Source organism: Ixodes scapularis, unplaced genomic scaffold (assembly GCF_016920785.2).
Source record: "Ixodes scapularis isolate PalLabHiFi unplaced genomic scaffold, ASM1692078v2 PGA_scaffold2__306_contigs__length_199485367, whole genome shotgun sequence".
Taxonomy (NCBI): domain Eukaryota; kingdom Metazoa; phylum Arthropoda; class Arachnida; order Ixodida; family Ixodidae; genus Ixodes; species Ixodes scapularis.
In genome coordinates this window covers 175,705,053-175,731,222 of record NW_024609857.1, presented here as the reverse complement: position 1 = coordinate 175,731,222, position 26,170 = coordinate 175,705,053, and the positions used below count along the sequence as shown (strand labels likewise).

General features: G+C 46.9%; 1 pseudogene; it reads left to right on the top strand.

Annotated features, from left to right (window-relative positions):
- LOC115328070 overlaps positions 1–26,170 on the top strand; it is a 124,568-nt pseudogene that overhangs the window by 6,551 nt on the left and 91,847 nt on the right.

The window sequence follows — 26,170 nt, the reverse complement described above, 5'->3', positions numbered from 1 at the left end:
CCAGACAAATGGCTAGGGCGCGCGACAGCTCGAGCTGAGCCCGGCAGTTCCAAATAAAAGCCGACCGACAGAGACTGTCTACTCCTTCAACGACAACACCGTAACATTTTGGTGGAGGTGCGAATAAATAGATTCGTAGATTCGTAGATTCGTATTCGTAGATTTTGACGGTTGGAGCTTTCGTGAGAGGGAAGCGAGGGCAGTTCGTATACGAGGGCAGTTCGTGTACGAACTGCCCTCGCTTCCCTCTTGCGAAAGCTCCAACCGTCACCCCGCCGAAATACAGAGCCGACCGTAGCATTGTATAAATGTTTGCCCATCTGGAACTCCTCCTGCGCTTCTTTGGAAACTCCAACCGTCATCCCACCGTTTTTAAACCTTGGACTCGACCGTAGCATTGTATAAATACCACCCGCGTTCATATGTGAAAGTTCTTCCTGACGAAGGCCGGACCCCGGCCGATACGTCGAAGAATAAATAGTCCGTGGTTGCTGTTTTCACCAAAGATTTTTTTCTTCTCAGTTATATACCCATGCCTTCGGCCTCCCGCCACCATGCCCCATTATCTCTCTCTCTCTCTCTTTATATATATATATATATATATATATATATATATATGGTGAGGGTGACAAAGAGTGATTTAATGGCGTAGATGATTCGCTGCCGTACACGGAGCAATGCTCTGAGTAGCCACTGAACCGAGCCAGTGCACGCGCTTGACAATCCTCTCTCGGCCCCTCGTCGTCTTCTATCCAACACTTCCCCCGGCGGTAGAAGGGCCGGCCACCGGCAATGGCGTCTTCAGAGGTGGGGTGCATGGTAACGTTTCAATCGTGATATATGAACAATATCCCGTGATTTGGTGCGATAATCTCGGGTAGGTGCGACAGGCTCTACTTCGTAGGATGTAGAAGAGATGCGGCGAAGTATACGAAATGGGCCGATGTATTTGTGGAGCAACTTTTCGCATTTTCCTTGCTTACGAATTGGTGTGGCGAGAATAACTTGATCGCCAACTTCGTACGTGGTGTCGTTGTGAGTCTCGTCGTGTCGAAGCTGTTGTTGCTGCTGAGATTGAAGGGTTGTGAGACGCGCCAGTCGTCTAGCATCGTCGGCACGGCCGGCAACCTCCGAAGGATAAGATGACATCGGAGAATCAGGCGCAAAGGGCAATATGGTGTCAAGAGTGGTGGCGGGTTGACGGGAAAATAGCAGATAATACGGCGAGAAGCCCGTCGTGGCCTGACGAGCGGTATTGTATGCGAAAGTAACGTATGGTACAATAACGTCCCATTGTGTTTGATTTTCTGCAACGTATATGGACATCATTTGCGACAGCGTGCGGTTGAATCGTTTTGTTAGCCCATTGGTTTGCGGGTGATTGGCGCTGGTTAGTTTGTGAACTGTGTTGCATAGGCGGAGAAGCTCGTCGAGAGGTTTAGCAATAAATGGGGTGCCCCGATTGCTTAATATTGCCTGAGGAGCTCCATGTCGTAGGAGGATCTGTTGCGGAAAAAGTTCGCTGCCTCTTGAGCTGTGGCGGCTGGGACGCAAGCTGTCTCGGCGTACCGGGTTAAGTAATACACGGCGACAATTACCCACCGGTTATTGCTTGCAGACATGGGAAAGGAACCCAAGAAGTGAATTACAATTTTTTGGAATGGTCGATCGGGCAGTGTAATGGACTGAAGAGGGCTGGATGACTGCTTGGTGCGTGTCTTGTGCATCTGACAGGGAAGGCATGTCCGAATGTACTTATTGATGGTGCGAAACATGCCTTTGCCAAAAGTAGCCTGCACGTACCCGGAAGTAGGTTTTCGCAAAGCCGAGGTGTCTTGCAATAGGGTCGTCGTGGTGAGATCGCACAATGACTTGTTGGAGGTCTCGGAGAACAACCAGTAGCCAGGTCCGTCCATGTGGCTCGTAGTTTCTTCTGTAAAGGATCCCATCGCGAAGAGTGAAAAGGCGAGCTCGGTGTTGTTTTACGCTTAGTGGCGGAACCAGGGATCCCCATCAAGCAATCAACTAAAGGTTTCAAAGTGGTATCGGATGCTTGGGCAGATGCGATGTCGATAGTATCCAATACAGTGATGGGAGGCACGGGGTCAGTAGGGGCTTCAGGTGAAGTGTCGCAGGGCAACGGACAACGTGAAAGGCCATCTGCATCAACGTGCCGCTTTCTGGATTTGTATAAAACAGTGAAACTGTAATCCTGAAGCTTCAGGGACCAGCGTCCAAAGCGGCCAGTCGGATCTTTAAGGCTCGCAAGCCAGCATAGGGCGTGATGGGCAGTAACAATTTTACAGTGTGTACCATATAGGTATGGTCTAAATTTCAAGATTGCCCAAATGAGCGCTAGGCATTCACGTTCTGTGATACTGTAATTTTGCTCACACTAGCTGGGAGTTCGGCTGGCGTACGCAATAACGCGAGGACTCCCATTTACATTCTGAGTCAGGACAGCTCCGATTCCATATCCACTAGCGTCCGTTCAGATTTCTGTCTCTGCCCCCTGTGCAAAATGACCGAGAATTGGAACCGATATCAAGGCATGTTTGAGAGACTGGAATGCTGCTGCTTGTGTTGAGCCCCATTGAAATGTGACGCCGCTCTTCAGCAGCAGGTTAAGTGGTTAGGCGAGATCGGAGAAACGGGGTATAAATTTGGGGAAGTAGGTGCAAAGTCCTAGAAAAGCGCGGAAATCTGTCTGGTTTTTGGGTATGGGGAAGTCGGAGACAGCTTGAACTTTGCCTGGGTCTGGGCGGATCCCTTTGGAACTTACAAGGTGGCCCAGCACTTTGAGTTCCTGAGCTGCAAACTTGCACTTTTTCGAGTTCAATTGCAAATTAGCGGCGCGAAAGCAGTTTAAAATCTGGCGGGACAGCGTAGCTGGTCTGAGAACGTTGCAGAAAGGACGATGACGTCGTCGACATAGCAGAGGTAGGCGCTCCAGGTTAGGCCGCGGAGTATGGTGTCCATCATTCTTTCGAACGTCGCTGGAGCATTACATAGGCCGAAAGACATCACGTTAAATTGGAAAAGACCATTTGGGGTGACACATGCAGTCTTCGGCTTATCCGTTTCAGCTACCGGGATTTGCCAATAACCGCTACGTAGGTCTAATGAAGAAAAGAAGGACGAGCCTTGAAGTGAATCCATCATATCATCGATGCGAGGGAGGGGATAAACATCCTTTTTAGTGACCTTGTTCAGGCGCCGGTAGTCAATACAGAAACGCCACGAGCCGTCTTTTTTTTTTTTTTCACCAGAACTACAGGAGACGACCAAGGGCTTGTTGAGGGTTGTATAATGTCGCTCTTTAGCATATCGGTCACGTGGTCTTGGATCACTTTACGTTCTGCAAGGGGTATACGATATGGACGGCTTTTTTATAGGAGATGCCTGGCCAGTGTCGGGGATCTGATGGTGCACTTCCGATGTCTTTCAAAGCGGTGATCGGTTAAAGTCAAATAAATCAATATACGTCTGCAGGAGATTGACCAGAGCGTTCCGTTGGTCTGTATGCAAATTGGTGTCAATCATCTGCGTTGTTAGGGCGGTGGAGCACACATTCTTTGAAATTGAAGCGGGATAGGAATGGAATTGTCATTTAACAAAGTACTGTACATTTCGTGCTGGTAAGTTCGAATGATCGCGATTGCAGCTCCTCTAGGTAAAATAATTGGAACGGCTGAGGCATTTGTAAGGTATAAATTAACACGGTTTCCAATGACGTCTACAGTGGAGTAGGGTACAAGCAAGCCTTTCTGCGTGAAGCTGGTAGGCAGCGGCTCAACAAGTCCGTAAGTGTCTTGGAAATGCATATTGGACGTGAGTGTTACGGCACGAGCAGTCAATGGAGGCAGGTTTATATCAGTTGTAGTTTGGAGAGTTCGGAGGAGAACGCGATGCGGGTCAGAATTATCTTTGATATCAGAACAGTTCAAATGGAGCTGGCGCTCGCCGCAGTCGATTACGGCATCCGTTAATGCCAAGAAGTCCCAGCCTAGTATTACATCGGCAACGCAGCTGGAGAGAACTGTAAAGGTGACAATGTAACGATTTGCACCAATAATCACGAATAAGGTTGAACATCCGAGAGGTTGAACCAAGTCTCCATTCCCCATACGTAAATAGCGTCCGGGTGCTGGCCTCATCACTTTCCGCAAACGTCGGCGAAAACTCTCAGAAATGCATGATTTGGCGGCACCAGTGTCGACGAGGGCTATGATGTTTTGTCCATTATTTCAACAGCAACAGTAGTGGGGCCATCAGTCGGAGGATTCATATAGCAATTTGTTACTGCAGTCTAACCTCCTGGGGCGACGCAGGCTGCTGGCTTCAGTTTGACGTCTGGTGGGTTGCAGCGGCGACGTTGAGGGGCGACACCGAACGCGGTCGTCGAGGATACGGAGACGGAGATCGGCTTCGGCGGATGTCGCGATGTGAGAAGGGGGCTTGAGTTTGAGGCTGGTTGTCAAAAGGGCGAGCGTCGTCATCAGTCAAATAGCGTGGGCGAGGTTCAGGGAAGCGTCTGTACTCGTTGGCATTCGATTGTCGGCGGCAATATCGGGCGATACGACCGGGTGTGCAACAGTAAAAACAAATGTGTCTCTGGTCTTCAGTCCTCCAAATGTCGCACTTTCGGCGAGGGGTGTGTGGTCTCGACGTGAGTGGGGATTAATGCGGTAAATAGAAGGGTTGCGGATCGTGTGGCATTGAGCATACCAGTGCAGGTGAGGGCGGCGCAGAGGTGCATGTCGGGGTCGCTGGTGTAAATGAACCCAACGCAGCGCGGAGCCCGTCCTGCACAACTTTCTGCACGCTGTGCGTTTGGGGATGAGGTTGGGGAGTGTCGGCAGACGCACGGAACTGGTCTAAAAATGATCGCAATTCTTTCCGAATAATACCGCGAATCAGCGTCGGTAGATCAAGATTAGGAAGAGAGGAAATAGAGACCTCTGGTAGGCGATCAAAAGGAGGCTTGGAGATGCGGACGCTCTGTAGTTGCTCATATGTCTTGCACTCGGTGATGAGTTGTTTAACCGTCGTAGGCGATTTGGGAGCGACGATGGCGAAGAGGTCTTGTGAGAGCCCCTTGAACAAGTGGCGGACGCGATCTTCCTCGGTAATTTGAGAGAGAGAGAGACAAAAAACTTTCTTTATTTATACGCTCAGTTGTATTTAGTCACCCACCAGTCCTCACCCAAAACGTTTTTCACGTGCTGAATGAGCGCCGGCAGGAGAATATGGGCATCGGTTGGTGGACTCAGCAAGTCCGTCCATGAGTGAGGTTGGAGACTGTAGGATAGGGAGGAAAGAGAGGATAGGAGGGTAGGTTGAATGTAGGAGCATTGCCACAGGCAGTGTTCTAGAGAGGGGTATTCGCCGCAGTTGGGGCATTTCGGGCGTCCGGCAAGGCCCTGGGTATAGTGTCGAAAAAGGGGAGTCACGACCGAATTGGTCTGAAGTCTGGGGAGAATGGCGCTGTCCTCCCGCGAGAGGGATTGGGGGGAGCGATAATTGTGGCGGTGTTAGCGCGTAGTCATCTTAAGAAAGATGTACGCTCCTTATGCAAGAGTTTTCGGTGTTCTTTGAGGTCATAGTCGGACGGCCAGAGGCACGGAGGACCCGGAAAATTCGTAAAGCGGGTGAGCTCATGAGCTCGGTTGTGTTCCTCTACGCCTTGATGTCCGGAGATCCACTGCAAGGTAACATGGAGGGAGGGATGCGTGTCAAGGTGACGTTGCAAAAGGCTGTGGATATGTCCGGGTAGCGCACCATCCCGAAAACTGCGGCATGTTTCCTGGCTATCTGTTCGAATGCAAATATGATGAGTAGGATGATGAGGTCGAGTGATGGCTTCAAGAACCGCTAGGGTCTCCGCGGCGGATGCGGTCGGGACATTGCTGTGTTCATTAATATGCTCATAGCCAGGCCCTACTACAGCCGTTATGCTTCTGCTGGGACTGTGACTGGCATCTGTGTAGTAATATGTGGTATCCGGTCTTGGTGTCTCGCGGTCTATCCGTTGGACTAGTTGTGTACGTCGGGCAGCTTATTTGTCCGGATGCATATGCTGAGGTATGGGCATGACTGTGACGCGGGGGGCATGACTGTGACGCGGGATAGGGACTCCCACGGTGGGGGTGGGGGTGGTGGAAAAGGAGGCAAGGTGGTGGTGTCGTAGTCTTGATGCTCGAGGAGCTTGCGGCCTTGGGGGGATGTTTGAAGCCTTGCAATATGTGCTTGGCGGCAAATAGTGGTACGTTCTTCAAGTGTGTTAAAAAAACCAGTCGAGGCCACTAGAAAATTTGCGGCAAATCGTGGTACTCCCAGGGCTAGTCTGGTGTATCTTCCGAGCGCTGCTTCCAATATGGAGAGCTGAGTCTTGGTGGTGGATAGATATGGAAGCTGGTACAGCACACGGGAGTACACAAGGGCCTCGATAATCCTGCAAAGCTCCTGTTCCTTGAGTCCTCTTTGCGCGTTACTCTACTTAGCAAGTGGTAAATCTGATTGAGCTGCCGGAGCATCGTGTCCATCCATACGTGGGCCTTGCCATTGTCCTGTGGGAGGAATCTCAGTATTCGGATGTGAGAGCGGCGAGGAATAGGGGTGTGGTCAATGTGAAGCTTGATGCTGTCACGTTGCTCTTCTGCTTTACGACCTGTTTGATTGGTAACTACAATGAATTCAGATTTGGTGGGAGAGCATTTGAGGCCAATACTGCTCAGGTGGTGTTCTGAATGATATCCAGACCTGGCTGGATCGTGTGTTCCTGTTGTCCAAGGGATCCTTTACAACACCAGATTGTAATGTCATTTGCATAAATGTTGTGATGCAGGTGTGATATAGAATTGAGCTGGGCATGTAGGTGAAGTAGGGCAATATTAAAGAGAGTGGGGGAAAAAAGGGAACCTTGAGGGACGCCGCTAGTTAGTGCTCGGGGTGTCGAAAGCTCTCCATTGACTTGGATTTGTACAGAACGACCAGTTAGGAAAGCTTTTATATAGTTGTAGAGGCGAGTGCCCGGTTGTAGTGTCAGAAGGTTGGTAAGGATGGCTGAATGTGGTACGTTATCGAACGCTTTGTGTATGTCTACACCCGTGATTGTTCGGGTTTGGACTAGGCTAAGATTTTGGTACACGTCCTCCGAGATTCGAAGCATGGTGTCCTGAGTGCTGACATGTGATCGGAAGTCTGTCCTTGTGTGGGGGAGAGCGTCACTACTTTCTATGTACCAATTGAGACGGTTGAGGGCTATGCGTTCCATTAATTTGCCTACACATGATGTGAGGGATACCGGACGAAGGTTGGTAATAGAGTTGGGGGCTTGCCGGGTTTAGGGATTTTGATTATCACTGCCGCTTTCCATTCTTGTAGAAGGGTGCCAGATTCCCATGCGGTGTTTATGTATTCAAGAAGCTGTTATAATTGTGGAAGTGGGAGGTTACAGAGGGTAGTGTAAGTAATGCCGTCTTTGCCTGGAGCCGTGTTTCGTTTGAGCGAAGATAGGGCCGCATGTAGCTCACCTACCGTAAAGTTGCTGTTGATTCCTGTGTCCATTTGGTCGAGTGATTCGGGTGGATAGCTAGGAAGTGGCTCTGTACTCGGGACGATGGGATAGAACGTTTGGTAAATTTCTTCTGCTGTCTGTTCTCGCGTCTTGCCAGAGTGCATCATAATTTTGTCCATTGTGTGTCGTGTGTAGCCCTGTCCTAGAAGCGTGCGTAAACTTTTCCACGCCTTAGGAGTGTGGAGTTTACCACTTAGCTGGTCACACGTTTCAAGCCAGTTTTCAGTACAAAGTTGTTGCGCGTATTCTTCAGTATCTAGCGTGATTTGTTGGATGGCCTTGCGAAGGCCACGATTTCCTTTTTGTTTCTTCCATTTTTGGACTAGTCTGTGTCTCTTGTTCCAAAGGTTAAGCAGATGAGAGTCGATTTGCGGGTGTTCAGGGGTGCGTGTGATATTTTTAGTGTGCTTTGATTTCGTTTCACATATGGCGTTGACCCAGGACTGTAGATCTGTCGGCCCGTGTACCTGGTCTAGGTCTAATCGAAACCGGTGCCAGTCAGTGAGGTGCGTTTTTGGGCCTGAGTGAGTGGGGCGGGGCTTGATGCGAGGATCAGCTTGATGCGAGGAGGACTGCCTAGGTTGTCGTGAAGATTCGTCCACGTGGCATTTCCCACACCGCGGTGCCAGCTGAGGTCTGGGTTATTATCTCGCTCAACGCTGTTGCCCTGTCGCGTGGGGTCCGTTCTGTCGTTAAGGAGCGTATATCTGTTGTCCTGAGTTTTGCGTTCGAGACGCATCCCGGTTTTGGTGGTGCGTGTATAGCCTCAGGATGTGTTATGCGCATTAAAATCACCAGCTAGAATGATGTCCATGTGCTTGTGTTGCTGTGTATACGCGTCTATCCACCTCACAGATGGCCAGTCGAGTCCTGGAGACCAGTACACGTTGGCGATGATAACATCTCGATTGTTGAGGCGACATTGTACAATAACCTGCTCCTGAGTTGAGTTGTTTATAGAGGCGGTGTCGATTTGAATAGCTGGGATATGCCTAGCTACGTACGTGATGGTAGTAATCGGTATGTGGGTTCCTTGTGGGGTTAGTTTATCATTTTTGGTGATGCTGCCTTGCATAAAGTGATCGCATCCAGGTAATGTAATAGGACTGTTAGCTTCTTGAACCAGGATGATGTCAGGTTTGTTTGTCTGCTTATGGATAAATTGTAGGAGAAGCCGTTTCTTTCTGCGGAGACCGTGGCAGTTCCACTGCCAAATTGTTAGCGAACTATTAGAGGACGCCATGTTGAGATAACGTAGGAGATAAAGGTTCCTCGATGTTAATAAGTCTGGGTGTTTGCGCGCCAGCCATCGTTTGCATATTGGCTACTAATTGTTGAACTACTACGACGGTGCGTGGGAATTCGTGTTTCACGTAGTGCATCTCGGTTTGTATGGTACGAATGATCCCGACCTCATTCATTAGCAGCTCGAAGGCGTGTTCAAGACGTCGTATACTTGCGAGTTCCGGTGCGAACCCTGCTGTGCGGATGCATGGGGGCGCTGAATCGTTTGGGCGTATGATGTATGCAAAGTTGGAACGCGCATGGCGGGAGCTGTGTATTGTGAAGGAGAAGAGAACGGTGAAAGTGCAGATCAGGGTTGTGAACGGGCCGGCTCACCCACCTCCCGTGTTGAAGAGGTGGATCGGTATTGTGCCATGAATTACTTGAAAAGAGCAACTAAAAGACGGAAAAGAAATTCAAATGCCTGTAGCGCAAGTCGAGCAACTGGAGACGAAAACTGTGAAAGGAAATCACGTACGGGCTTCTCTGCCGCAAGGATGACTGCAGACCAGACTCCAGAGCTTGGTTGCAAACGGTCAAAGGTTTGGTCAATACGGAGAGGATGTTGTTCATTGCGCCTCTTTGTGGTCAGTATCTGGCTGTAGGATGGTCCCGTGCAATCTTGTCTTTGTGAGAAATGTTGTTCCGGGGTTTTGCTCTCGGCCGGTGTTTTGACAGAAGTCTGGTTTTGGGGAAGTGCCTCTTCTCGTTGGTGTTCTCGTTGAGATGTTTTGATGTCCAATATTTGAGTGGAGTCCGCCTTTTGTGCAGTGCTTGAAGGTTCAGTAGTGGTGGAGCGAGAAGGGGGGGGGGGTGCTGATTCGAGGTTAGAATGTTCTACGCTCCAAACCTTCTACGCCGGATGCTCCAGAAGCCCACGCGTGTACAAAAGCGGCTCCGCGTGGCAAGCCGGAGTCAGTTTCGCCCCAGCGTTCGATCTGCTCTTTCGCCGAACTCGACACCCGCGGCACTCTGCTGTTGTCTTCTGTTTCCTTTTTATTTTTGGGCACAAGTTCGCCCCCTATAAACGTTTAGTTTCTTCAGTTATTATCGCCTCATCACTTGTCATTCGTGACAATATAAATGGCTAATTCGCTGGACAGATTTTTTTCCTTTTCCGCTTGTGAAGGTTTTGAATGCTTTCGCTTCTGCCATGGCACCTCCATTTTTTATCTGGCTCGAAGCGACGGCTATGTGAATTTTTGCAATTTATTGTAGTATAAAATATATAATAAACATATCTTCAACTCAAAAAAAAAGAAACAGGCAACTGAATGTTGTTTAGCAATACTTCACACGCCGAGTCAACAACAGAAGGGATTGATTACTGGGAAAGTAGAGTCCTCGAAAAGAAATAGCCGTTCTGGGTTCCTCATCAAACGAGTACTATCGCAACAATCTGACCCAAAACGGATAATTGTTGCAACTAACACATCTGAACAAGACGCTACATTCTCAACACTCATCGCCCACGAAGGTGGTAAAGAGCTTTTTAGAAGGAATTGCTTTTCGACTGACGTTTTTCCTATCAGGCTCCCACAGGAACAAACAATCGCAATAAGTTTTGGCCACCTTCCAGCAGTGGACAGCTTCGAAGTCCCAGCCGTCGATCAATTGTGCTATGTTTATACCGAATGTAAGCCCCTCCCTGGGCATAAAATGCCGAGTCACTCGTTTATGGATGCATGCCCGCCGCCTGAGGTTTCGTAGGGAAAGCACGTCCCACAAAGATGGCTGCTCGCAGAAGGTTATTACTCGAATGGTATTTTCGCAACTCCAACGCCGTATTGGTGGCGAGGCGGTAGTTGCAAGATGGCGGAAGAGACGGTGATCGATTCTCCAATGTTTTTCCTGCCACTGCCCGTTTACGCTGGTCAATGTGTTAAAATTAATTGATTTTCCTACAAATACAAAGCGTTCAGGGCAGGACCATGCCGCGCGCCACAGGTGACAAAGAAGTTGAGGTGCGCGAAGAAAACGAGCATGCTGACTACTAAAAGTTGCGAAGTGGAACACAAAACTTCCAATATTAGCACAATCGCTTTTCTTTGTTACAACGGCGTGATGCACTAACACACCGACCAGAACCATGCGGATAACAGCAGCACCAAGGCCGACAGTTCTAGCCATCGTCTCCGCTGCAGTCCCGCTCTTCTGGTTCCTTGTGCGCCCGCGAGAGGGCGAGCGTCAGGCTTCAGCCGTGAATTGACCTTCTCTAGGCATCTGTTGTCATCTTGCGGCAAAAAAAAAATATCGTTTTGCTTTCACCACGGCAGTGGCAGATGTTCAGATTTTTATACCAGCTGTCACTCAATCAGGTTTCGCTCTTTCTATATTTTTACAGTTGTTCTTGGTAAAAATGTCGTGCTTTTTGACCCCGCACACACCATAGTAACAACGCGTTTGAAGGCGACGGTAAATATTAAACTCTCCGGTGTGGCATAGGCAGTGGCGCCAGTTAAACTACAAGTATTTAAAATACGCACTAAAGAGTTTCTGGCGGCGCACTATCTCCACCATTTGGACGCAGCCTTCGCCTCGTCGTCGTCTACTCCTGCGAAGGACGGCCGCCCGCAGCGCTGCGTGGCCGATAAGAAACACAGCCACCACCGTGTCATCGTCCACTCCCGCTGACGCATGTTCCGTCTAACGTCCTTCCATCCTGGGGAAAGTGGCGCCATTCATTGATGTGGAAATACTCGAGAGACGTGCCAAGCGACACTTCTAGAAAGAATATGGCGTCTGAAATCTAACTCAGTCCTCCGCTGTGCCGTCATCATCTTTCGAAGGGCTGCACGTTGCACGTGCCACGTGCATCGACACACGTTGCGCTACTTTTAAAGCATGAAGGGGGTTTACTTCCGTCTCCGGTGGTAGGAAAATATAAAAGCGGACTGTTTAGCTCGAAGACGATGATCTGCAATCCAGGCACGCGATTCACCGGAACGATCATCAACTGCCGCTACCACGATAATAAACTGCCGTTATATATCTATGTTGGATGTTGTTTTTCACCACGACGCCGTATCTCACAAGTACTTATTTTGTAAGTCGAATTTATTACATATCAAATGGCTGATAACTGCTTCTTGTAAATATATACTTAGAATTGAAAAAAAAAATCAAAATCATGTCATAAACGATTTGGCTCTTTTTTGCAATCTGATACATATGTCAAAAGCACGAGGGACGAAGCTGTTTAAATACAATACACCAACTCGTGTTTACAAACAAACCGGAGCGCACGAGACATATGGTGCAGTCAAGAACCGCGTCGTCCCGCATCAACAAACCATTGATTGGATTGAGATGTTCGCGTCGGTGTGAGTTCGTGTGCTCTATTTCGGGGTTATTTGTTGATTTACATCTTCCCAACAATGCCTTTCTACTTCAGCGGTGTTGTATCCTTTAGAAGCGCCTCCTATAGTTACGCAATGCCTGTCGGCTCCAAGCACTGGGAAGCGGAGCGGAGAGGGCATATAATACGTGTGGCTGCCGTGCGATGGAGCAACCTAGACGCACAAACCTGCCGTGTAGTGAAGCCAACCATCTCTTCCGTAGGAGGTTCAATGATGTCGCACCCAAGCAGCACCGACAGCAAGAAATGCAATATCCTTGACCGACACTTTTCATATTGAAACCATCGCGATGTTTTCAGTAGAATATTACACATATTTCCTACATTTCACCCGCACAGGACCCGGCGCCAACTATTTCTATGCGCGCGACTCTGGTGCAGTCTATCAAAATTGCAGTTCTACGTCAGCAAATGTGTACATGTCACCTTCACCCGCAACAAAAAAAATAAACTTCACACTCAGTATTATTTAAATAATGAACCACTAAAAAATGACGGTAAAGTAAAGTACCTGGGGGTGACCTTATTAGCAGACTGCAAGTGGAATGCGCAAATTGACGATGTGGTCATGAGGGCGGGACGGGCACTCGGTTTTATCCAGCGTAATCTAAAAAGGTCTACACAAAAAATAAAAGAACTTTCATACCTTGCCTACGTTCGACCTCTTACAGATTATGCTTGCACTGTGTGGGATCCTGCTCAGCAAAATCACATAGACGCTTTAGAGAGGATCCAAAATCGTGCGGCACGCTTCGTCCTGGGGCTGTACGACCGCTTTTCGAGCGTCACGGACATGAAGAATACATTAGGCTGGGGTTTGCTGACATTTAGGCGGAAAAATTTGCGCTTAAAATTTCTATATAGCATTTATAATAAACACACTGGTATTAATGGTTTTCATTACCTTCTACCCCTTTACTATATTTCCCAACGTAAAGATCATATCCACAAAATACGCGAATATTCCAACAAAACGGAACTGTGCAAAAATTCTTTCTTTGTTAGGACCATTAGGGATTGGAACAATTTAAGTGTTGAAACTGTTTGTGCCCCAAATGCAGAAATGTTTTTTTTCTATGTTGTTCGCCCCCTGCAATAATGCCTCAACGGCGCTGCAGGAGCTACCTGAATGAAGAATAAAGAATAAAGATAACCGCCCAAGCCCCCAGCTGCTTCCGAAGCAGACGGGCATGCGGCCAAGCGTTCTCAGCGTTCGCGCTGCACAAGCAAGGCCTGGCCGTGCTTGTTTCGTGGTTAAGGCATGTTGCCTCAGCGAAATTCGTTAGAATCATGATCGTCACATTCAGAAAAGTGTTCCATATGTTGTTAAAAAAACATGCATATGATATATCTTTAATAATAATGTAAATACTACATGCTAGAAAAAAGGAACACGAACATCGACCTGGCGGCGCTACCTAGCCGGTCCTGCGTGTTGTGCGGTGAAGCATCGAGCCTGGACACCTCTTGGAGAGAACCTGACAGGCATAGTGTAACTTATATAGGAGGCACTGCTTTTTGTTAATTATCACTTCGTCTTCTTCTGTCCTCTGCCCTTTCTAGTTCCTATTCTTTGCCGAATAGATTAAAGATTGAGTGTCGTGGCAGCCGCGTTCAACAGTGGTCGTTGCAGACCGGGTCTCCAGACACCGCATCCTTTCTGGCAAACAAGCATGAAGGGATTTGGACTCGAGCCGCCTCCAGACTTCTTGGACAAGCCAGGGACTTCCGGAATTCTCTGGGAGCAATGAATTTCGCTTTTAGAATGTCACATGTGCGCGTCTGTGTCCTATGTACTGCCCTTAGAACGCCGCCGATACCTGCTCCGCCACTGCCTGGGAATAGAGGGTCAACGGGTCTTCCTTTTTCCGCCCTTTCGCTGTGCCGTCGAAAGCAACGACGTCAGCGGCAGCCACTTCTGGATTGCTGACAACAAATGCCTACCAACAGGCTGTCGACGCCCTCAGCGCGCACTTCAAAAGGTCGTGCGACTTTAGCCTGGAGCGTCACCGCTTCCGACGGCGCTGTCAACAGACCGAAGAATTCTGGTCCGATCTCTTGACCACCCTTCGAGATATGGCAGTTCCGGCCATCTTCGATTCTAAACAGGACGAAAACATCTGGAAATGTTTCACGGCCGGATTACTATCTAGTTAATTCAAGAACGGCTGCTCCTGGATAGCACCCTTCCTTTTGAGGAAGTTATGAAAAATCGTCCCGAACATTGAAAGGGTCAAGGCCGAAGCAAAAGAGATAACCATTATCACGGAAAAGCCTCTCGCATTCAACGTCACGCACGCAGCCCTAAACCGTTGACTACAGACAGAAACTTCCACTGCGTCACGGCGACCGGCACAGCTTGCGATTTCAGCAAGAGTCATGTGAGTGTGTCCTTTTCGCCCGGAGTAGATCTGACTATGGTGCTCCGAGGTATAACGACCAGAAATCGACTCCATCCACTGCGTTGGGAGAGCCGCGCCTTGCATTTCAAGCCTGAACACCTAAGCGGCGCGAGGCCTATCGGGATGGTCGATTATGTGCAAATTGTGGATTCGGGGTAGATTGTGGATTCAGAGTTACGACACGTGCACAGCACTAGGAACGGTTTGCAACGGTTGCGGCCAGATCAGACATTTCCAGCGCGGTGTGTCGCAGCAGGCGCTGACCTGTCCGCCGTCAAAGTCACGTGCGAAACCACGAAATCTTCTCCGATGAAAAGGATGACAAGACACAAGTTTGCCATGTAGCGCCTTCCCTGATGGTTATTCACTACAAAGTAGGTGTCTATGATAGACCACCTTCGTTCTTCTTAGACACCGGCTCGTCGTGTCCATCATCGAAAACAAAGAATTTCAAAAGTATTTCAGGAATGTCGAAAAAATTATCTCACCACTGTTAATTCTCCTCGACTACTCACGGCAACGTATTGAAGTCCTTGGAGCGTTCAACGCAACAGTGACGTTCAAGGAGAGTTTAGCCTAGATGTTTTTCATATAGCGAATACTGACACACCATTGTTGCAATGGATGCCGTCAAAGCACTAATCCTTCAGATTCAAGGATCAACAATGAGCTGCCTCTTTACGCAAACCGAGGACTCGAAAGAAGCCTCCGAGCAGAGCTCTGAGAGTGTCTTGCCTTTTGACACATCATCTTCGGGTCACAGCTCGACAGGATCTCCTGAACATCACGACGAGCGGACAACTTTGCCTACAACTGCACCTGCACAGTCGACCCCACAAGGACGCAAGGTTCTCCATATCCATGTGGAATTGCAAGCGCGTGACAGAGGTCAGCCTTCCCAGAACCACTAATAGATTCGAAATTGGCTCCGGGTATTTCAAAATTCTATCGGTGCATCCGATACTACAGTACTCAAGTTGTTGGATGCCCTTCTCTACGAACAAGTCTATGGGAGCGCGATGACCATCTAGCTCGACATGGGTCATGAGCCACCGCTATACACGAAGACGGTGTACGAGCAATCCAACAAGCGTCTATGACGGATCCTTGGTGACTATAACAACAAAGGAAGACAGCTTTCTAAATGCGTGCTCGTGCTATGTACTTAGCGATTCTTGGGTGGATTAGCCAGAATTGTGTGCTCTGAAGACTGTATTACGCGAAAAATAGGTACTCTAATAAAAAAATTAATAAACATTTACCCGACGTTGCGGGACCAGTTCGGTCCTTTTTTCACGGGTGAGTGAGGGAAAGAACACGCGTCGCTTAAATGCTCGTACAGATGTAGTGAGCTTTGCTGACGTCACGCAGTCCCGAGACGTAGCTGCTGGGTAAAGAGCCCGAAGAACGATTCACGTTCTTCTTTGTGCGTTGGGTAAACTAAGACTCAACGAAAAGCCGCTTTCGCCAATTCCTCTCCAAGGCTAGCACAGTGGTTCCCTCCAAGTCGACTATGTGGCCGGCTGCTTCTGCGTGGTCCGCGAGGGCGCTTGCCTCCACATCCTTCTTCCCGACATCGTAATTGGGTCGCGTAAGCCTATCTGCGAAGCACTTACTTTCGCCAACGTATGGAGCCGGGCAATCTTTACATGGTATGCAATAGGCCAAACCTTTGGCCTTTACTTTGGGGAGCCAATCCTTCGGAAGGAGAGTCGATGACCGATTGTTGTCAGGCCCTTATGAGTCACCGCAATCCCTTAGCGACCGAGGACGCGCGCAAGGGCCTCGCTGGTGCAGCTAATGTAAGGCGTACAGACGCGACCGGAGGTGGAATGCTGCACCCAACAGGTGGATGACATTCATAGTAACCCTGAGACGTAGGAACAATAAAACAAATGGACAGAAAAATGCGTTTTTTGCCTATTTACGGGTGACTGGTTTGGCTTCTTGAGTATCCGAAGAATAAACCGCCGAGCGTTGCCGTTCTTGTGGAGATACGATGTTACGACCTTGATTTCCCCCTGAAGACTCTTCTTTGTGGAGCAGGTGGCGAAAGTGCGCCTGGAGCCCGCACAGGCCGTCGAGGCTTTATGAAGCCGCCCTACTAAAAAAAATCCATTTGGCGCCCATACGAAACTAAACTGGTTCATACCGGTAACCGTTTAGCCATGCCGGTCACCAGTTTGTCAAAGGGGTCCCCCGTATGAGCCATAATGGTCACCTATTTGGGCAAACAGGTCACTTTTTTGGCAACCGGGTCAGTTGTCTGGGCAAAGGGGTCACTCGTTTGGGCAAAGTTGTCTCACGTTTGCTCAAACCGGTGACCATGTTCCACAGAAGGGTGGCCGGCGACCGGCAAGCTGCACCGGTTTAATCAAACGGCTCCCCGGAGCCCGTTTAATACTGAACGTACAAATCGGGGGCATGTGCACGTCAGTTTCAGCAGTGCTAGTCTGTTTCGGAAAAGCCGGGAGCGCCGGTTCATCGATTTACAATCGTCCGCGTAATGTAAGTAATTATATTTATATTTTGATTGCGCGGATGTTCGCTTATACTGCAACAACAATAAGCATTTTTTTAATGTAAATATGCGACGTTGCTGAGCCAATATTTTTGACAGAATTTTTAAACGTTGTCGTTCTTTGCTGCCTCAATTGACTTATTCAGCTCGAATCTCTCTCGCAGAAGACGCGACCGCGTGAAAGAATATACTTCTAGACTCCGATTCACCTCAATTCAAGACGCAGCGAAGGTAACGCGCGAACACGTGGCTGAAGAACATCAAGCATTGCGAGAGCACGCCCACCATTGCAGCAGACAAACTACGATCTCGCACTGCGTGCTTTCTTTGCCCGGGCGCAAGGCGAGCGTCGGGCCGGCGCCACATCCAGCGTTCAAGCGTGCTGGAAGGCGCGCGATTCACCTACTTTAGCACGACGTGTTTGCAGCCTCTGCAAACACCTCGTGCTAAAGTGCCCGAGGAGAGGATTCGGTGGTGTCCCCGACCCCGGTGTCCTGCGCCCTTGACCGCGTCCTTTCCCTCTTCTCTAGTCACCTCTGTCACGTGACCCGAGGAAGAGGAGGACATTAACTGCACGCGAGCCACACGCTGATAAGCATAGCCTCCGAGATCCGGAAGCGCGCGCGCTGGCAGTTGCTCTTTTTTGTGTATGCTTGTTTTCCCTAGTAGTTCGAACTTCGTTCGTCCTACCTGCTTCGATCTGTCGTCTAACCCTGAGGTCTTATTAGGATGTTCCTTGACAACGTATTGGATGTGCACCAAAGCTCTCAGAGTTCGAAGGGTCCTACGCGTATATCGGCAACAAGCGATTCTTCAAAGAAGTAAGGAATTCTTGTGGTTTGGTTGGGTTTGGCAAATGACATCTTGTGCGCCGCATCGTATTGAAACGTTAAGGAGCCTTCCTTTTCGTTTTTATGTTTGTGTGGTTGTCCTGCTTTGACCGTGTCGACTTATATCTTCTATTACATCTTTCAAGTCCGCTATTATTATGGTAAGTGCACTGCAACCAAAAGTAATAGAATTATTTTAAATCTTGCTAAGCTCCAAAGAAATCAATCATTTTACCCATCACGGTATCGGGCCCCTTGGCGTATTCACACGGTTCGAACAAGTTTTGTTACTCAAAGATACCATTGCAAATTACCCGCCTTATTAAGCACTTTGTTTTCTCCTGATATTATATTATTCTCGGTAATTATTCACACCATCCAAGAAATATTGTAATCTGGAAGCCTAATTTCTTTCGCATAATATACAACTATAAAAGGTACCATTTTGCACGCATTTTCTATATGTGTATGTGCACTTGTGTATGTACATGTTCATCTTACCATTGTCACTGCAACCTCGTAATTGGGGGCGTTAGAACTAATCAAGCTTCGATCCTGCACCTTTTTTTTTTCAGCGTCCTTGTAACGAATATACTGTTCGTGACAAAAATATACTGATTTGATTTGAATTGATTTGATCTGAAGTGAATGCACCCGCAAATTATTTGAAAGATACTCTGCATATCTTTGCCGGCGTTTTTATTCTCAATAGGCTCAAATTGACTTGGGAGAGTCTAAAATATTTATGTGTTCCTGACACAAATATAATCTTTGAAACATTAAAAACTAATTTATTTCCTCTTTTATGTGATGAATAGCAATTTTATGTGTCTGCGGGTTGGACAAAACAAGGTATACACAGGAATGTATGGCGGATTATGACAAGTACGCATGCAGACCGCTAGAAAGTGAGAAGTTAAGTAGCTGCCATGTTGAGAAGAGAATAAAATAATGTTTTGTTATATTTAACAAAAAAACATCAATTAGCAAGGGTGATGCTTGTTTGCGAATGGAACAGACCGGCATCTTGTAAAGAACAAATCTCGACAGCAGGGTATGCCAGTTTATCTTGCATAATAGAAAAAAACGTTCACTTGGGTACGCGCTATTTTAAGCCAGGTTCGCCTGGAGTATGAATGTCCGTATAAGTTGCAGTGAACAATTTCGATCACTATTTTGTTTTTTACGATTTTTGCCTGCATCCCGGTGCTGAGTGTAAACAATGTTGGTTACCAAAACAAGCGTTTCTGATTCCCGCTCAATGTTTCAGTAAAAGGTAGACTGAAAGGGCCTGCCAAAAAACAATTTCATGACATTTCGAAAATACTTTTGCTTTTAGCTACGTTGCGCGGCTATCATATACAGGCCGCGGTCGTAAGAACTAACACATATAACACGCCTTGCAAGATTCGAATTGAACACTTAACCTACATACCTGCAATTTGGTACTCAAACGTACTTTTGCAAGAACTTTTATCACTATTGGTTTTTTTTCAGAGCTCAAGTCAGAAGTGGTGAAATAATAAAAATAGAACAAAAATGGCGGCCTCACACATCCTATACCTCATACTGGACGTTCGTCGTCTTCACATTGGCTTGAGCTTGATCTTAGCTGGGAACTGTTCATATATTTCTTTAAAAGTACTAATTATCGCAATTGTCTTGCTCATCGCCAGCCTCTGCTTTTGGTTTTTAGCTTTTTTGCTTTGAGCAAGCCTCCCGAGAGCGAACGCATAAACCAGTGTGCAGACGACAAACAGGCTAGCTCGTATATGACAAATGAAATACACAGCCTCCGATTTTGCTTTGTTTCTAATAGATCGGTACCTCAAACCTGAGCTCTAAAAAAAATAGGCATAACACTTCTAGCGGTACTATTTTTCGGTGCCCAATTTCAGGTATGTACGTGTGGAATTCGAATTTTGCAAAGCTTGCCAAATGTCTTGGTCCTGGCGGCCGCAACTTGTATAACCTAAAGCGCATATCGTAAACTATACTTGATTATATAAATACGGCAAAGATGAACCTATTGTATAAAATTATGCGCTGCAATTAACTCTTTAGTTGAAACGAACAACTATGACTCAGCTTTCAATACTGCGATGCAAAGTTGTACGAATCACGGGTATTTTAGACGCCCTACCAAACTTTGTGACAACCTTTCGATTCGGGTAAAATATATGTGATTGAGGTAGACAAATGAATGTTGAGTCGCATAAAAATTACATTTTTATGTTAAACTACATTTTATTCCCTGTTCCTTTGAAATTAAGTAACGCAGTGTCTTATTTTCAGGACCTGAAATTGAAAGTAAATTGTACAAAACAATCAACACTCTATATAGTTACTCTATTCAGGGCGGAAATAGTGCCGATTGCCAAAACCACGCCGAAAGACTATTCTCAAGTTAGCGGCTCAAACCCGTGCAAACCGTTTGAACCGGGTCAAACTGGTTTGAACCGTTATTTTTGCTCCCCTTAAATGAACCGGAACTAAAAGGAAAGCCGTGAACTTGAACACGAACCGTGCCGATAAACATTTTGATTCGACACTGTCGGGACCACAAGTCGAACCCACCCGCTCGCGCTACTTGCACGTTGCGCGGTGTCGTTTGTTCCACCATTGTGCAGTGGATCCGATTTTTTTATCAATCGGCCCTTGACTTTCGAAAGAGGTCTATTGACTACAGCATAAACCGGGTTAAACATTTATATTTCGCAATTAAAACAATAGAATCCTGGAAAATGTTGCACTCTTCGAACGTCAAGTTTGTCTTTATTATTTTACCTTAAATATAAACTTAAAATAAAAATAACTAATCCAAACACACCAGTTTGCTTTCTTTATACATAAGAATATTCACATTTTAAAACATTTTGTTCGTTATTTATGTGGCCCTCAAAGTGTCTACGCGCAATAGGGAAAATCGCTGCCCAACCTCCACGCAATGCAATTTTTTTTTTCTTTTACAAAAACAATGACTTTTTTTCAGTTTTTCTGAGAAAGTAAGGTTTCATTTTTTTATATATGAACATGTTCTTCGATCTCATATAGAAATTTAATTGAAACCAAAAAATAGACACGACACCCTTATCACCGTTCTTATCTGAACATACCCTCGTATAAAGGTGTCATCATTGCTTTTAGTGGTTAGAACATTTTAAACATAGAATAAACGTGATGTTCGAAATAACTATGCCTCTCATCCTTTGTCAATGTTGACCTATTTTCCAGTTCTCACGTACCCTATGGGAGGCGATGCTAACTGGATGGCGAGGAAAATGCTCTCAAAGAAAAGTAGGTTGAATGCACAGGCAACTGTAAACCTCTCCTGAACGAACTGTGGTCACAGGCAGCTTAAGAAAGCCAAGGCGTGGCGAGTCAATGGGATTGCGACACTTGGTAACAAGAATTGGTTCAAGACAACATCACGAGGAAAGAAACGAAACAATATTAAGCCACGCTCTTTGTTTCTTAAGGTGTCAGGAACATTTTTTTTGTAGCTGTGGGGACGCTAAATATTCGGATTCGAGATCAATGCTGCCCTGGGTATGCGTTACTGCAGTGGTTCTCAACCATAGATGCTTTGCGGACCCCTTGTGGATAGGCGGCGATGATGGACGACTTCGTTTGCGAAGGGGAGATGGGAAATGTATAGATTAATTATGATAATTATTTAATAAAATAATAGAAGTAAGGACCTGTGCGGAGTAGACTTCTCTCAGTAACGTACACACAAGAAAATTCACCCAAAGCTTCGAACGTTTTTTCTCAATCTAAGAAAAAGCCAACTTCTATTTTCGGGTTTCACTGATGGGACAAGGCTTCGCGGACTCTTAGAATGTCTTCGCAGACCCCCACTGGAGAACCGCTGCCTTACTCAACGGGAGCAATGCGTGGAAAGAGGAGTGTTTTTGCAATGTTCTCACTCTATGCACTTCTATGCACTCCTAGAGGTGCGTGCACACCTACTTTCCCGCGGGACAAAGCATGAGCCATTTGCTGCAATGTGCTGAGCGCATTCAAGGAATAACGAGAAGCAAAAAAAAAAAGGGCTTAATACGGAGACAAGCGCAGAAAATAAGAGCTGTTGCTCCTTGTCCCTCTGCAGGGCGTTCTTTTTTTTTTTTTTTCAAGTCGAGCCCTTTAACGCGTAATGTGTTAAAGGAATAGATTTCATGTGAAAAGTATTACTCCGGAATGTAGCGAAAACCCCTTACACGTAGGCCAAGAAATCATAAGGCATACGTAATCTCTAACAGCCAGCGGCTTACAAGGCAAATAGAAGACCTATTACAGTAACGCATGTCTATTCGTCATCACCAATTTAAAAAAGCGGCACAGCGGAAGCCGAATCCCAAAACGTGCAATCCACCGCCGGTGCTTTTTGCTCTGCGCCACGAGGAAGGGGCGAACAGGATCTAAAGCATATATAATCGTACATATTCCTCACGGGGCCCTGCATGGTGGCAGGCGGCCGTCGTCCAACGCAGCTGGCTCCAGAATGACAAAGTGTAGTTCGCAAACTGATCTATGGATCCTGAGGGAATTTACACTAGTCTCGATTATTCTGATAAGCCCGGTGAGTACGTGAGTGTGTCGTGAGTGAAAAAAATCCGAAACCACATGAGCTCTCCGGGAACCGGCATAACAGAATTTATAACTCAAGCATAATTCGCGAATCACACATGCTGTGCTTCCTAGGTTATAAGGATGATCAAGTGAATTCAAAATATTTGGCGGGGGGGGGGGGGGGTCATTGCCATTTTAAAGGTGTGCTTCTTAGATCCCAGTGAATGGCTCATCCAGTGCTATAAAGGAAACTAAATGCACGGGCGTCTTTAGACCATCGAGCGGCATCCCGATACTCGCCCACACTTTAAAAAAGGCAGGTGCGTTCACTTTCCTGCACAACATGCAGGTATTCACGGCCAGCAAGCAACGGAAAGATGTTAGTAAAAGACAAAGCTCGAAATAAATTGGGATAAGCCCCAAAAAACGCCACGTCACGTGACAAAATGGCGTTCTTGTGCCACGTGACTTTTTATGTCACGTTGCGTTAGTGTCAAGGCCGTCACGTTGTCACGGGACCTCACGAAATACCTACGAATATTGTGCATTTGCAATGCCTTTGGGGTGACGTCACCTGACACTATGACGTCATCTGGACAACGTGCCTTAGGAAAAAAACCGAATCTGTCCCTATAAATGTTACTCAATTAATATTAACGTGATTTTGATGTGTGCTCAACTACAGCCCGTCCCCAAACAAACAATATTACAGCTTTTTGTTTTCTTTTTTTACTGCAAACATGAACGACACATCGCCAAACACCCCTTCTGCACCCAAATGTAGTTCTAGCGGTCCAAAACATACGCCAAAGTTCCAGGAGTAACGGTTATGTTATTCAAAAGATATAAGCGATTATCTTAAAATTGTTATTGAAAAAATGAGGCCGGTTGATTGCAACTGAGGCCATTCAGCTCCATGTATTCAAAATAACGGGTACATGGCCATATTGTCACCCATGACAATTGATCAGGCGGCAAATGACTGAAGGAAACTAAACGTTTAATGGGCGCGAAGTTGCTCTCAAAAGAAAATAGAAGGAGGCTAGCGTCGCGGGCGTTAATAAAGCCGTAACAACAGGATCGAGAGCTGGGGCGAGACTAACTCATACGGCGGGGCGCAGTTTCTTTCGAATCTTCTCTAAGAGCCAAGAATATTCTGCTTCGGCCTTTCCCGTACATAAACAAGCCCTAGACGCTTCTTCAATTGTCTAGAATACTCTACTTGCATTAACAGAGGGAAAAGGACGTACTGTACCGGGAATCGAACCCGAGCAACTTGCGTGTGAGCCCAGCGCGCTGCAGACTCTGCTACGTAGGCTTTATTTGTCTTTGGTCAGCGAAAGTAAATAGCGCTGTTCGGAGTGTGAGCAGGCCGCTTTGCTTTTTACATGCATTTACTATACATGTGGGTAGAGAGTACTTTTATCGGCGGTGTAAAACCCTTGAGGTAATCTGGAATGCGCGTGCGGTATGTCAGACTAGCGCCTATCTCAAACACTCTACTCAGGACACTGTATCTCAAATACTTTTTGAAGTATATTGGTAACTGGCTAATACTTTTGATCTAGAGTCTTTGATATTGTATCTAAATTACATTTCTGAGTATCTTATACTCAATATATCAAATATATTTTTGACATTCCGCCATTTTCCGAGTTTTTCGGTATAAGCTGGCGTGGGCGCGGCACGAGCAAACGTGAACATTATTTCGAGCAACAAAATCCTGTTGCTAGCTCTGATAAGCTGCGGTGACTTATGGCGAATTAAACTGGTCGTTTTGGAGCGTACCGGGATCGACTTTGTGGGAGCGCTCTTATTTCACGGGGCGATCGGGATCGAGACGAACGTGTTCCACTCGTCGTTTTGAATCAGCTCCCACTCCAGACCTCGATCCGGATCCGAGAAAAGTCGTTCCGCCGATTTCGACGGATTCGACAGGAAGCCAGCCTGGCCAGCCCGTGACGGGCACACCTGACTTCCTTTCTCGCCGGGCTTCTCGCATCGGGAGAATTCGTAATGGCCGCTCGAGAAGTGCCGTCCGCTTTGCTGCTGCTGCTTCGTGGTAACAGTTCGTCGTCAAGTTGCTCGAGCAACTCGGTCGGCAGCAGTGGCGCGACCAGCAGCGACGACGATGTTTGCTCGTATGACCCGCAAAATTCGGCTGCATTTTCGGACCTCTGCAGAAGAGGCCGAAAATCGAGACGTACTTGGACACCGTTCGCGAGTATTCCGATCAAGAGGCAAGTGGGCTACGCGGTTACACTGATGCACATCGCTTATCGACACGTATCTTTCACATCATGATTAACTTCACTCATGCGTTGAACACGTGTTGTTAGCGCCACAATTGCGAAAACATGTGCATCGAGATCCAGGACAACGAGAAGGATATTCCCGGGAAGGTAAATGACAGGAAGGCAGCCGCCGATTCCGGAGGGGTGGTCATGTCCAAGTGAGGATCTGCAGGCGGAGCGATTCCGTTCGAAAAATGTGCTTTATCTCAGATCTGGTCTAGTGATCCCGGCGCGCTCCAAAACGACCAGTTGAATTCATCATTAGATTGAACTCCTGAAAACATCACTTTTGTGCCGATTGTGACTCATATTTTCCGGCAAAATTCGCACAATGAGTGTTTTCCCCTCGCCTTCCCGAAGCCGCCTTTTGTTTCTGCAAAACATGAAACGACCCAAGACAGCAATGCAGACTTCAGTGACAAGAAAAAACCAAATAGAATTAAATAACAAGTAGACAGAAAACAGACACCTTTATTTATTTTATTTGCTTGTTGTGGTGTTTGAAACCGCTACTGCAGAACGTCAAGGTTTTTTCTGTCTTTCTTTTTGTCGTCAATCTGGTACTTATTGCTGTCGCCAACACTGTCTGTAAGCGAGCATTGATAAGCAGAGAAAAGGACAGGAAACAAACTACGAGCAGGGTGATCTCTAGAAAAGCCAACAAAGCCTCCCCCAACGTTGAGCGCCTTTCTGAACGCAACCTACGTGAAAAAGGTGCGACCAGTGCCGTGGATATTATGTGGTCACACTTTATTATCTGTTCACTCATTTTCGTATCCCAAGTTTGTTTATAGTGAACTCCCCATATATGGTATATGAATTTTAGTTAACGATGCGTCTAAAGTGCGCCACAGGACGTGATATACAGCAATGTCACTCTAACTGGAGCGACATATTTTCTTCTTTTTTGTCACAGAAATGTTTTTTAACATATATCCGTGAAATTTTGCTCCTTTTAGTCGGACTGCATAAAATAACCCTACGATGTTGTTATTTTATGTGTTGTGGCGTGCTACTAGCCCTTCTCGTAAACCAGGTTTGCGCAGATGTAAAATTGTGCTTGTCACTGACGTCGAAACAGCTTACACAAAGCGGAAGTATTTTCCAAAGATGTTGAATTGCATTTCTAAGTACTTGCGTTCAACTTAAGATACTTTACGATGAAAGTAACTCGAGTAGTATTTAAAAAAAACTATTAATCAGGTACTTAGTAACTTAACTTAAATATTTTTGTCAGGTATTTTTTCCAACAATGGTATGAATACGATGATAATGCAATTAAAACTAAGGTACAAGCGAGCTGGACAAGAATGACGATAATAGTCGCTGG